We start from the raw sequence: 14,029 nt of genomic DNA on the forward strand, positions 1-14,029 counted from the left end.
GAGTTCATCAAGATTATTATTAAGTGAATTATAGTTGGATATATTATGAAATGGTATGCATGCCGTCGACTTTCGATGAAATGAAAGTTTATCTTTTTAAAAACGAATGCAATGTTTGTAAAATGTATCAAATAGAGGTCAAATACCTTGCGATGTAATCATATGTTATTGTATTCGTTCTTATGGATTAGGACGGGTCGCTACAACATGACATACGGAATAAAATGCACCTGTTTATCATATTCATATAAATACATTAATATAAATATATATGAAATATATATGAAATATATATCATGTTTGCAGTCACGGTGACACAAAGAATGATGTATACAACAATACTAAATTTCATTGAATTTATTGTTCAAAAGTTTGCATCAATGATGAATTATGATTGCTGAAACAGCTGATAATACGCACGCCGTGATCTTGTAGGATTGCATCATCATTTAGAAGCTTCTCGTTATGATATGAGAGACAAAAATTCCGCCACACATGCTTCCTGAAAACTTAAACAAGAAAATTAAGCTAAAAAAAACACACAAGTTTGGTTCACAAAATTGCACATAAAACCTTTTAATGAAACACATATGTATCATTCACGATATGTGCGTGTCATCCCAACGATATGCTGGAATGAAAACACTTTTAAATCAATTGCTTTATGGTGGGGAGAACCCCTCGACACACAAAACTGCAACCTTTTAGAAGCTAAGAATCTTGTTAAAGGTAAAGTCCTCATCAAAATTTGGGATCCAATGATTGTTAGTGGGTATGTCAGACTTTTGGTAGGCACTCAACTCGTCTATGTCCATGTTATCGAAGATACTAACGACATTGTGGAAATTGTCTCGGATTCGGATTCATACACGTCGGATGATACTTCCAACTCTAGTGAAAGTGATGGTTACACGTCTAGTAACGATGATGGGATAAAATCGGTGAACGATTCCTTTCCGCCCCTAAATCCAGATTCCGATAACGTCAACATTGAAGGTCATGGTTCTTTTTCTGATTGCAACAGTCATACTCCGGCACCGGTCGAAACAAAGCACAATAAAGGTGGAACAAACGGTTTGTCTTCCGAATCAAAACGCCTCGAAACTAACAAGATTTTTTCACAGAGCAATAAATCCCCTCATGTTCCCGATACCTTCATTAATGTCGAGAATAACGGTAACCAAAATACCCCTGACCCTTCAACTATTTTTAACACGGTGACGAGCCCAATCAATACCTCCAGGCCCATTACTCCCCCTAAACCCAATTCACCTCATCAACCCTCTAGCCCAATTCCTGAGCCCATTATTACACCAAAGTCTACCCAACCCATTATTAATATCCCGGATCAACCCGCAGCTAATCCCAGTAATGATATTCACAATCCCATTTCAACTGCCGAACCTATCCCCGATCCAAACTCAGTTAACCCAACAATCCCTAATCCCAACCCCGAGCATAACTTAAACACTGACACTGTTTTGGCAACCAACGCTGCATCAAACCAATCACCAATTATTGACCTTGATCTCCAAAAGCTCTCAGATGCTTTCAACTCTATCAAGAAACTCCCTACCAACAATCGAAAGAAATTGAAAGATAAAAACACATCATCGAAACACATCAATGAAGCTTCTTCCAATGGTCTCTCTCGTTCCAGGAAAGGTAACTCTTCGGGATCCATCGGCAGCCTCAACCATAAAGAGCTCGGAAAAGAGATCGGCATTCGTTGGAAAGCGGATCAACATTGTTGATCTACCTCCAACCCTCGGTAAGTCATTGTTTTCATAATGAATATCTTATCTCTTAACATTCGTGGTATTGGACAGGATGATCGAAAGGATTGGATTCAAAAACTCTGTAGACAAGAAAAACCACAGGTGCTAGCACTCCAGGAAACCAAGTGTGGTGAGATCGAAGACAAAGTAATAGAGAATTTTTGGGGTTCTGAAAACTTCAAGTACATACAAAAACATGCAGTAGGTTTCTCGGGTGGGATGTTGTTAGTCTGGAACACTGATGTTTTTAATGTCAATCAAGCGATCGAAGGCGAATTCTTTTTAACTATCAAAGGACATTGGAAAGGTATCGATGAAGAAATAGCTTTTGTCAATGTCTACGGACCACATAACACCGCCAAGAAGAAACTAATGTGGGAAAGTTTAGAAAATCTTCTCAACTTTAAAGACATGCCTTGGTTACTTTGCGGGGATTTTAACGAGGTTAGAGGTTTAGACGAAAGATTAAATTGCGACTTCAACAAACCCTGGTCGGATATGTTCAACGATTTCATCAATAAGTGCTGTTTAATTGAAATACCTCTTGGCGGCCAAAAGTTCACGAGAATCAGCGGAGACGGTTTAAAATTCAGTAAGTTAGATCGTTTCCTTGTCTCCAGCAAGTTTCATAATATCTGGCCAACTCTTTTCGCAAACACCTTGGATAGATTCACCTCCGACCATTGCCCAATAATTCTCCGAGACCGAATCATCGACTTTGGCCCAAAGCCAATTAGAGTATTCAACGCTTGGCTCGATGATAAGGGTTCGGTGGAAGTCATTTCAAATGCATGGAATTTACATGTCGGTGGTAACCGTGGTGATTGCATACTTCGAAATAAGCTAAAAAACGTGAAAAAAGCACTCAACGATTGGAGCAAAACAAACTTTGGTAAACTCGATATCGAGATCCAAGAACTAGCAGATTCGGTTAGCGAGTGGGAAAAGAATGCTCAGATCAGAATTTTATCTCAAACCGAGAGGGATACGTGGTTGAACGAACGTAAAGCATGGATTGAAAAAGAGAAAATCAAATGTAAAATGCTTAAACAAAAAGCCCGCATCAAATGGTCCCTTGAGGGAGACGAAAACTCAAAGTTCTTCCACAATTACGTCAAAAGGAGAAACACGAAAAATAATATTTTCGGCATTTCAATTAATGGTTGTTGGTCGGAGGAACCAAACGCAATTAAAGATGAAATCTTCAACCATTACTCGAACATCTTCAAAGCTAATAATGATTCTTCATGCTCATTCAACCTTCAATCAAAGATCTTAAACGACAATGATAATGAGATGCTCGAAAACCCCTTTAGTGAATCCGAGATTTGGGAGGCAATTCGTTGTTGTAGTAGCTCTAAAGCACCCGGTCCGGACGGTTTCAATTTGAAATTCTACAAAAAATATTGGTGGTTAGTGAAGAATGATGTAGTTAACGCTTTCAACTGGTTTTGGTCAAATATGGAATTCTCCAAGGGGTGTAATGCTTCCTTTACCACACTCATCCCCAAAAAACATAACCCGCTAACCCCCAGTGACTTTCGCCCCATTAGCCTTATCGGGTCTTACTATAAAATTGTGGCAAAAGTTCTTTCAAAGAGACTCGAAAAGGTTATCCATAAACTCGTAGGTTCCGAACAAAGTGGATTCTTGAAAGGAAGATTTATTCTCGATGGGGTTCTCATCGCAAACGAAACTATCGATGAACTCAAACGACAAAAAAGAAAAGGTTTCATTTTCAAGGTAGATTTCGAAAAGGCTTTTGATTGCCTAAAATGGGACTTCTTGATGGAAACCATGGAGAATATCGGGTTCGGTAATAGATGGAAAAAATGGATCTTCGCATGCCTTAGCTCCGCCTCAATATCCATTCTCGTTAACGGATCCCCAACCCGTGAATTCACCCCGGAACGAGGTGTTAGGCAAGGTGACCCACTCTCCCCCTTTTTATTCATAATTGCGGCGGAAGGTTTAAACCTCCTTGTAAAGCGTGCCATGTTGTCGGGGCATTTCAAAGGGATAGAAGTCGGTAAAGAAAAAGTCATAATTTCGCACTTACAATACGCCGACGATACCATCTTTTTTGGTGAGTGGTCCCGTCACAACATATTGAACACCATGAAAATTCTCAAGTGCTTTGAAGATCTCTCGGGTCTAAAAGTTAACTTCCATAAAAGCAATCTATTCGGTGTTGGTGTTTCGAATGGGGACTTGGAAAGTATAGCTCTAAGAATCGGATGTAAAGCGGGTGATTTTCCTTTTACCTACTTAGGTTTACCCATAGGAGTTAAGATGAACAAACCCACTCATTGGCTTCCGGTGGTGGACAAATTCAAAAAGCGACTCGCGGAGTGGAAATCAAAAACTTTATCTTTCGGAGGTCGGCTCACATTGGTAAAATCCGTTCTCTCTAGTCTTCCACTTTATTACTTTTCACTCTTCAAAGCCCCGTCCTCTATCTTAAAACAACTTGAATCGCTTCGTTGTAATTTTTTCTGGGGCGGGTCCGGGTCGGGTAAGAAAATATGTTGGGTTAAATGGGATGACACTTTACTACCTTACGACTCGGGAGGTTTAGACATTGGATCGCTTTCCGCCAAAAACCTAGCCTTGCTAGGAAAATGGTGGTGGCGGTTCAAATCGGAACCTTGCTCACTTTGGACTAAAGTGATTTCTAGTATTTACGGTAGGGACGGTGGGCTTGTCACTAACGACTTTTGCAGGTTTAAGAAACTTGGTGCCACTTGGTTTAACATCATCAATATCACTAAGGATTTCGAGAAAGCTGGATGGGATTTTTCGCATATTTTTTGCAGGTTTCTAAAAGATGGAAAACGCACAGCTTTTTGGCACGACCGTTGGCTTGGGAGCTTCATTCTGAAAGAAAAATACCCCCGATTATTTGCACTTGATACTTATAAAAGTTGCACCGTCTTCGATCGGGTGGACTTAGCTGGGTCATCCTTTTCATTCAATGGCAGTTGGCTCCATTCTCCAAGGGGCAGAAGCGCTAGCGATATGGAGGAGCTATCAAGTTTGATCGAGAACTTTACTCCACTTCAGAATACTAATAACGTTACCGAAGACTCGTGGCTTTGCACCCTAACAGATTCGGATAACTCTTTCACCAAACAAGTTTCGGCAAACTTAGACATGCTTCGTCTCCAACCTTCAACTGTAAAACCACCTACAAAACGCAACAGATCTGTCCCATTAAAAGTTGAACTTTTCGTTTGGCGAGCAAAACTTCATCGACTTCCAGTTAAACTCGAACTTGACAAACGTGGTTTAGACCTCGGTTCGGTTCTTTGCAATATCTGCCAAGACTCGTCCGAGACAACCGAACATATTCTTGCCACATGCCCCCAGGTTAAAGCTATATGGTTGGATTTTTACAAATGGTGGAATTTTTCTCCCCCGGCAGAACTAAACGTCGCGGATTTATTTTCAAGTAGCTGCAGCTCCAGTCTCTCATCGATAGGTTCAAAAATATGGGAAGCCACCAAGTGGGTCTGCGGTTATTCTATTTGGAGATATCGCAACCTAAAAATCTTTCAAAACCAAATCTGGGACATACCTTCAATTCTAGCGGATATCCAACTTTCATCCTTTAAATGGATTTCGGGTCGAATAAAGAAAGCTCAAATTCAATGGTCACAATGGCTCATTAACCCGAGCTCGTATTGCGTTGTTACATCAAGAGTGGGCATTGGCTAATACCCCACAGCATCCCCTATGCTTCTCGTGGCTAACCTTCTATAAGGCAAGATCTTCAGGGGTTAAACGGGCCTTGGAGTTTATGCTTTGTCGCTGCTCGATCAGCACTGTGTACTACTTCGTGTCCCTACTCGATTCGTTGAGTCCCCTCTCCTGGGGGTTTTACTTATAGTCGGTTTTTTATTCCATTTGTCTAGTAGTTATAATCGTTGGATGTTTGTTACTTTTCGGGGATGTATAATGTACATATATTTATATATTAATAAAATTATTTTGCCTTTCAAAAAAAAAAATCATTCACGATAAATAGAGTAACATGATGTAGAGCAGGTTCAATTAGTATTCTGGAAAAAATCATGAGAAAGTACTAAGCAGACAGGGCATTTGTTGAGTCAAGACGAAAAGAGAAAATCATAAATAGCACATTAGAGGTAGCAATTTCGACCCACTTAAGTGGAAACACGTCAAATCACATTATATTTGACTAATAAGTTTCAAGCAGGTTACATTTTAAAGAACAAGTAAAAATGACAAACAACATTACAAGTCACTGAACATGTATTCAAATGGTTAGCAGCATTCTAAACCATTTAATTCAAAATAATCTTTCTACAAATATTATACTATAGGGTTGACCCATTTTAGAAAATAGACTAGGATATGTTGGTGGGTTTACAAATAGAGCATGACCCATTTTAACTAGTTAACTAACCAAGTTGTTTTATAACTCTAGTTATAAAAACTAGGTCACGGAATTGATAAAGCTAAAGAACAAACCAAGAAATGTGGCGATGACCCATCTTTGACTGCTCCATTTCGTTGACTTTTTTCTTGACAACAAGTTTTAAATCCTTGACTGTTGCAGAATTCATCACTGCAACATCTGTGTCCAATACCAACAATCATTAATGACACTAAACTGATATTAATACAAAAAATACATACCAAATGATGTACCGTCCAACTTAAGTACAGAAACACGCATACCACTTCTGAGTTCCAAACTGATTAGGGTGTCAACGTCTGATAAAGTCGGTTTTCTTGCCACTCTGCAAGTACGGGATCATCGAGAAGTGTAGCTAGTGTTGAATTTAGCTTTGCCTTCTTGAAATTGGTAGCGTTTGTACTCAAGGGCCAAAATTTCATCCTCTTTCACAACACACGACGTTGGTTCAGCCATATAATTATAAAATAAATACAATAATTACTACTCTGGAATTCAAAAACCTGATAGAGTAGACAATAATTTACGATCATATTGTCTACGTAAGACCGATAACTAGGAGGAATTTCAAGTATCTTTCTTACTATTCCGGCTTGTTTTTAAAGGCCCTTTAAGGATTTGTTGATTACGAATTCATATATTTTCAAAGACATTGAATTTGCAATTATCAAAACCTCATCAACCCTACAATAGGATCCCATTTTCATAGGAAGGCTATGGCTATATCTTTAAGTTGGTCCAACTAAATGTGGTTCAAGCCATACAAAATTATGACCAAATAAACCAAATCAAAAACGAAACTAGGATAGATTTTACTTACACATAGACTAAAAAACTCATTGAGGCAATACATCAAACACCTAATGTGCACGAAACAGAACAATTCCAAAAGACTATAATATTAACGCTATCGTTTAAAGATTAAGTATTCCTAGCTGATACCGAAATGAAGCAAGAGTAACCCTATCATTTAAAATTTAGGCATTCCAAACTGATACAATATCACACAATTTTATAAAACAGTTGCAAGATCCTATAAGGAATGCAAACAATCAATTTAAGATCCTCATATATACCTTTGACAGATATAAGATTCATTTAATCACAAAATCAAAAACCTGAACTTCAAAACCTATAATCAACAACCAGAAACATCAAGCGGGTATGATGTATTATTACAAATGAGAAAAACGAACATTCATCAAAAACCCTAAAAGAAAAAAAATAGTCAAAAACGATCTTTAGTTTCCCATCATTATCTCGCAATTGAAAATCAAATATCATTGTTTTATCGGAGTTAGTTACCGGACATACGACTGAGAAAAAACAATGATATCTACAGTTGTTAATATTAAAATACATAATGTCAGGTTAATTCTTTTGTTAAAAGAAATAAAAAAAAAATGTCAATCGGTGATGTGATTAATCTAAATAATTTTGAATTAAAAATAAATTTTACTAATTAATTATTATTATTAAATCATATTAATAATATTTTAATTATTAAAATTAAATAATTTTGAATTATTTTGAATTGAGTACGAGAAGGTATAAAAGCTAGGCAAAAGGAAACCAATTCTAAATATATATTTTAATTTACACTTTTAAAATAAAATGACAATCAATATGATCTCTTATGATTGGATGTGGACAGTTTAATATGAATTTTAGGTGTTTGATGAAATGTTCAACTGACGAGTTTCTTAGTCGGACTCTGTGGTTCCAAGGGTCATTAAACTAAATAACTTTAGCATTTACGCTCACTTAATACCTAAAACATATCATTAAAATGTTTCATTTAAACAAACCCGTGATACCGCGGGTCATTTTGTGACGACCCGGAAATTTCTGACCAAATTTAAACTTGATCTTTATATGATTTCGACGCGATAAGCAATGTCTATTAAACCGAGTCTCAAAATTTTTAAACTATTTACATGAATTCAGTTAACCTTTGGCTATGCCCAACGATTCACGAACAATTGTGTGTAATTAAATATGTAGTATATATATAACATTTGGAATTAATAAATTATACTTTAATCAATTGAAATTAAAAATGTAAATTAATATACAGAATAACTAAGTCGTTATTAAAATGAATATATATATATATATATATATATATATATATATATATATATATATATATATATGAATATGATTTTATATAATTAATGATTATAGGTATATTGTATTATATTAAAATATATAAATATTAAATATTAAATGTATGTTATTACATATATATGTATATAATTATTAAATATTACATAATTAATAAATTATAATATTAATAAATTTAATTACAAGTTAAGATAAATGTTATATAAATATTATTATTATTATTACTTTCATTAATATTAATATCTGTATTATCAATATTATTATTTGTAATATAAAAATATAGATATGAAATTTGATACATATAACTTGTTATATCTTAATTATTAATTGTATAATTATCAGATATTATTAATACCTTTATCATTAAAACTCATTATTATTAATATTATTAGAAAATAATACAATTTATTATTTGTATCATTAAGAATATTATTATTATCATTCTAATAAATTATTATTAACATTATTATTATTATTATTATTATTATTAAATAAAATTATTATTAATATATTTATTAATTATTAATATTAACTAATTATAAAATATATAAGCAGATGAATACAAATTCTGTTAAGATTTCGTGATCTGTTTTAATTATTTATCTTTTTCCCTGTCTGACCATATAATTTATGTCGACCACCTACACTAGATTACAATCAAGTTTACTGCTCCAAAATTCGATTGACGTCCTCATTATTGGTTATATGCTCCTGGTTGTTGCTGCATCAGTCACACTCTACAATTCTATAAGAAAATAAAACAGAAATTTAAGAAATAAATTTCAAACACTCTGTTCTTGACTTTTTATAGCAAAAACTCGAATACGAATTTAATTTCAAAATCCATAAATGCAGTTGTGTTAGAAATCATTTAATAAAACTATCTGTAAAATTTGGAGTTCCAATTCTTAATATCGGATTCGAATTTTGGAGTCAAAGTTTCAGTTTCAAAAAGTCAAAGTGTGTGTTCATCAAGAAATTTGAATCTGCTTTAAAGTTTCTGTTGAAATTAACGATTCCAATAGTTTATAGGATTGATTTTCAATGTATTTCATGTAGAACTCTTGGTCTGATATGTTCTTAAAATTGAAAATCATAATTTTTTTTTTAAAAACAGCGACAGCAGGCTGTCTTCTTTTATATATATATTTTTTTATTAATTTGGATGTCACAGATGATTTAGTTTGTATCAAATTCGTATACAACTTCAAACTTTTAATAACTTGTCTTATTAATTTGAAAATCAATTTTTAGTCATAATCGAGTTCTACAGCCGCTGTTTATCCTATTTTTATTTTTGTTTGTGTGTGTTCTATTGATTTCCAAATCACTCTTAACTAGGTCGTATCTATTTTATAATGAAGTCCCAAACCGATGTAATTAGTGTTATGATTTTATCTCTGGTTGATCGAATGATAGAAGAAGAAGATAGAAATAGATAATAGATGTTATATAAATTAAATGGGGTAATTAAAACAGAATAGAAGCAGCAGAGTATTGGTTAGTGAGTGATGTTGGTGATCGAGAGGTCTCGGGTTCGAGCCCGGTTCGGGGCATTTTTTTAGAAAGAGCCTATTTGAGGTAGTTTTCACTTTTAAAATTTCTATTATTATTAATACTAGTTATTATTATGATTATAATTGTTAATGTTATGATTATTATTGTTATTGTTATTATTAGTATTATAATTATCATGATAAGTATCATAATTGTTATTATTATTATTATTATTATTATTATTATTATTATTATTATTATTATTATTATTATTATTATTATTATTATTATCATAAATATAAGTATTATATCTATTATTATTATTACTATGAGTATTACTTATGATATTATTATTAATTTTAAAACTATAATATTATTATCATTATGATGAAAAGTTTTATTATTATTATCATTATGAAAATAATACAAATTATTATTATTTTCGTAAATATTAATATTAGTATCTTTTTATAAATAATAGAATTGTTAATATTAACATAAGTATTATTATTTGTATTATCATGAGTTAGGTAATTACTAAAATTAGTATCATAACTATCATTAACATTAAAACTAATATTTTACAATTATAAGTATTAATATCATTATTATTATTATCATGAATAGAATTATTAACATTATTATCTTATTAGTAATATTAAGCATTATAATTATTATCATTTTTACCACTATTAATATTATTTTGGTATTATTATAACTACTATTATTAATATACAAATGATATATATATATATATATATATATATATATATATATATATATATATATATATTAAAAATATATTTAATACATATAACATAATGAAAATTGATATTTTTTATATAACAAAATGAATATAAGAAACATATATATATTATTAATATAAAAAGGATATAACAAATAAATTTATATATATATATATATATATATATATATATATATATATATATATATATATATATATATATATATATATATTAAAAATATATTTAATACATATAACATAATGAAAATTGATATTTTTATATAACAAAATGAATATAAGAAACATATATATATTATTAATATAAAAAGGATATAACTAATATATATATATATATATATATATATATATATATATATATATATATATATATATATTTGTTCGATTACAACTATGTATATTAATAAATATACAAATGATATAGGTTCGTGAATCCGAGGTCAACCCTGCATTGTTCAGTATCGTCGTATCGACATTGGAAAATCATTACATATCAAAAACCCTATATCTAACCGTACCAAATGGAACTCACAACTAGTTCAAATCCTTCGGATTCCGACAGCTATTCCGATATGGATTTCCACTCGAACTCCGAAAGCAGTGTAACCGGAATGGATCAACCAATCATCCATCATCAATTCTGGATGAATTGGGGATGGGTTCATAGTCAACTAAACCCATAGAGATGAGAAGAAGGTGATCTCTTCCACCAACCGAATTCACCTCTTGGCGATGAACCTGAAGCACTCACCGGCGAACCAATCCGAAATACCCTTTTCACCTTCATTTCCCGAATATCTTGTCATGATTATATACTATCTCCAATTCAAAACCTTATTCATCCGCTTGTTCCAACCGCCAATCATCCCGGAGTAGTCGAAGAAGTCAACGAGCTTCGCGCCTGAGTACTGATTTTGGAGAATATGGTTCAAAACTTACTATCTTCAGCAACATCACCGACACCAATAGAACCACCAACAACAGCACTCGTACCATCAACACCACAATATCACAATCTATATCCCAAGCATGATCTTCGTTCTACATATCGTTCTATATCATTTATCTTCACTGAACATGGCGATTGTGTAATCTCTAAAGTCTTAGAGATTACTTATTCTAGCTCAAATCGAAAAGCAAATGAGATTAATATCATATTAACTCATGATTACATCTTAAGAAAATATATATGTATATATGTTTTCATAAAGGTTGTAATTAAAAATTCTTTTGTACAAACTGTTAATGATGAAAATATTTTAACGGATAGGTAATACCCGAGGAATATTTAGATTTCACATTAATAAGTTACAATGTACATTCTTCGAATCTAATTCAACAGTCATTTACTATCCTACCTACATCCACAGATATACGTATCCGTTCACCATAGAATAATCATTTTCATTCAATTTCATATTTGGATTTTGATCTATCAGAATCTAACAAGTGGCATAATGAAGAAAACATTGGAAAAAAATAAAATTTGTTAGAAACAAACAAATTAACTATGAGAAATTTTGTTAAAAATCCATGTTAACAAAATCCTAGCTAACTATTAATTCCTTATTACATTTATTTATCGCAATTTATTTATTGCAATTTTAATTCTTGCAATTTTATTTATCATCATTTAATTTCTGTTATTTATTTTACGCACTTTATTTATCGTCATTTAAGTACTGTTATTTACGCATTTTAAATATCGGGTAACGTATACAATGTTTTGACATATCATATTGACATCATCTAAATATATTATTTGGAATAACCATAGACACTCTATATGCAGTAATGCTCGAGTTAGCTATACAGGGTTGAGGTTGATTCTAAAATAATATATATACTTTGAGTTGTGATCGAGTCTGAGACATGTATACAATGGGTCACGATACGTATTAATTAATTCGAATATTATGTATTAAACTATATATAAATTATTGAATTACTAACTGTGGACTACTAACTGTGAACTACTAATACTGGACAATTAAAATGAATTAAAATATCGATTATAACATATGAAACTAAACATTTCTTCAAGTTTGCCACCTGATTTCATCTTAAACCTTATTTGTATATTGGCGATTCCAATCTGCGTTCAAACCTTTCATAATTCTTGAAAACACATCGATCGAGAGAATGAACCAACTGCATCTCATCTACGGAAGGAAAGATTTATGCATATAGTTATGCACCTAAAAACACTCGGAATCTGAGTAAACGTTTAACACGTATCTGTGATAGCTCCTTTGGCATTGTTATTACCGAAAATAACATTGCAATTCTTTTTCAAATTAGCCAATTTAGTCACAGCTCCAATAAACCAACTTCAATTTTTCATTCGAATAAACCTTATTACAAAGATTACCCGTTCATCATCTTTACCGGAGAACCGTTTATATTCCACCACATTAGCAGTAAACTTACCAGCAACTTCATTACTCATTGGCTTAAGTCTCTTCGAAAAACCATTATAATTGTTCATCAAAACCCTATCATATACTCATCCACATCTTATAACGAGAATTGCCATACTAATTACCGAGAATTAGCAATCAGTATTTCGAATCTCGCAGCGTTTCTACATCAACAGTTATAAGCATACATATAACAATTATCTCTTAGAATTATGATCTTCCATTCTGAAAAGCGCCCAGCCTACAAATCAGTTCTCGAAATTCTGAAAAAAATGCTGATGAAGCAGCAAAAACTGTAAACGACCTTAACAGCCAAAAGTTTGATGATAAAGAATAGTATGTTGGCAAAACTCAGAAAAGTTGGAACGGGAAAACGAATTGAGCAAACCATGAAAAAGGCTGTGGACAAATCACAAAGACTAAACCTGCCTTCAAAGAATCCAAATGATTCAGTATCTGCTGAAGTCATTAACGAATACCTTGCTCCTGACTCTAAACTCTTGCGGGCAAATTTTCTTCATCATCCATCGATATTAGAAATTCTAAGATATCATCGTATCTTTCATTATAAATATCCTCGATATTTCTGAAGATATTTACATAACTATTCTTATCTGAAATCATTTATCTCTTTGCGATATCAGTGTTACATCAAAAAGGAAAACTGTTTTAGTTTCTAAATTCTGAACAATTCGAATCAAAATATGAATGTTTTTGAAGTAGTGTTGGGAACTGAAGCATGAGTTAGTATAATATAATGGCACTTGATCAATGTGATTATATTACAGTAAGTCATGCTGAGTTTCTAATGGAACGTGATGATTCACAGATCATAACGTCATCATGTGCCATGTTACACGACTCTTACATTTTATCTAATCTATAAACACATCAAGAACATATTTTCTTGATAGTTCTATCTTTTCTGTTGAATTCTGGTAATTTAACCAATTAAGATCGTACTATTACAATCTCTCTCTTAGTACATTAGTCATGTTCATTC

At 32.4% G+C, this 14,029-nt stretch overlaps 1 pseudogene; it reads right to left on the reverse strand.

The window, feature by feature from the left end:
* Positions 1-299: 299 nt before the first annotated feature.
* LOC139893321 (U11/U12 small nuclear ribonucleoprotein 25 kDa protein-like) lies at positions 300-7,281 on the reverse strand (annotated as a pseudogene).
* Between the last annotated feature and the right edge of the window lie 6,748 nt (positions 7,282-14,029).

This window comes from Rutidosis leptorrhynchoides, chromosome 2, assembly GCF_046630445.1.
Source record: "Rutidosis leptorrhynchoides isolate AG116_Rl617_1_P2 chromosome 2, CSIRO_AGI_Rlap_v1, whole genome shotgun sequence".
Taxonomy (NCBI): domain Eukaryota; kingdom Viridiplantae; phylum Streptophyta; class Magnoliopsida; order Asterales; family Asteraceae; genus Rutidosis; species Rutidosis leptorrhynchoides.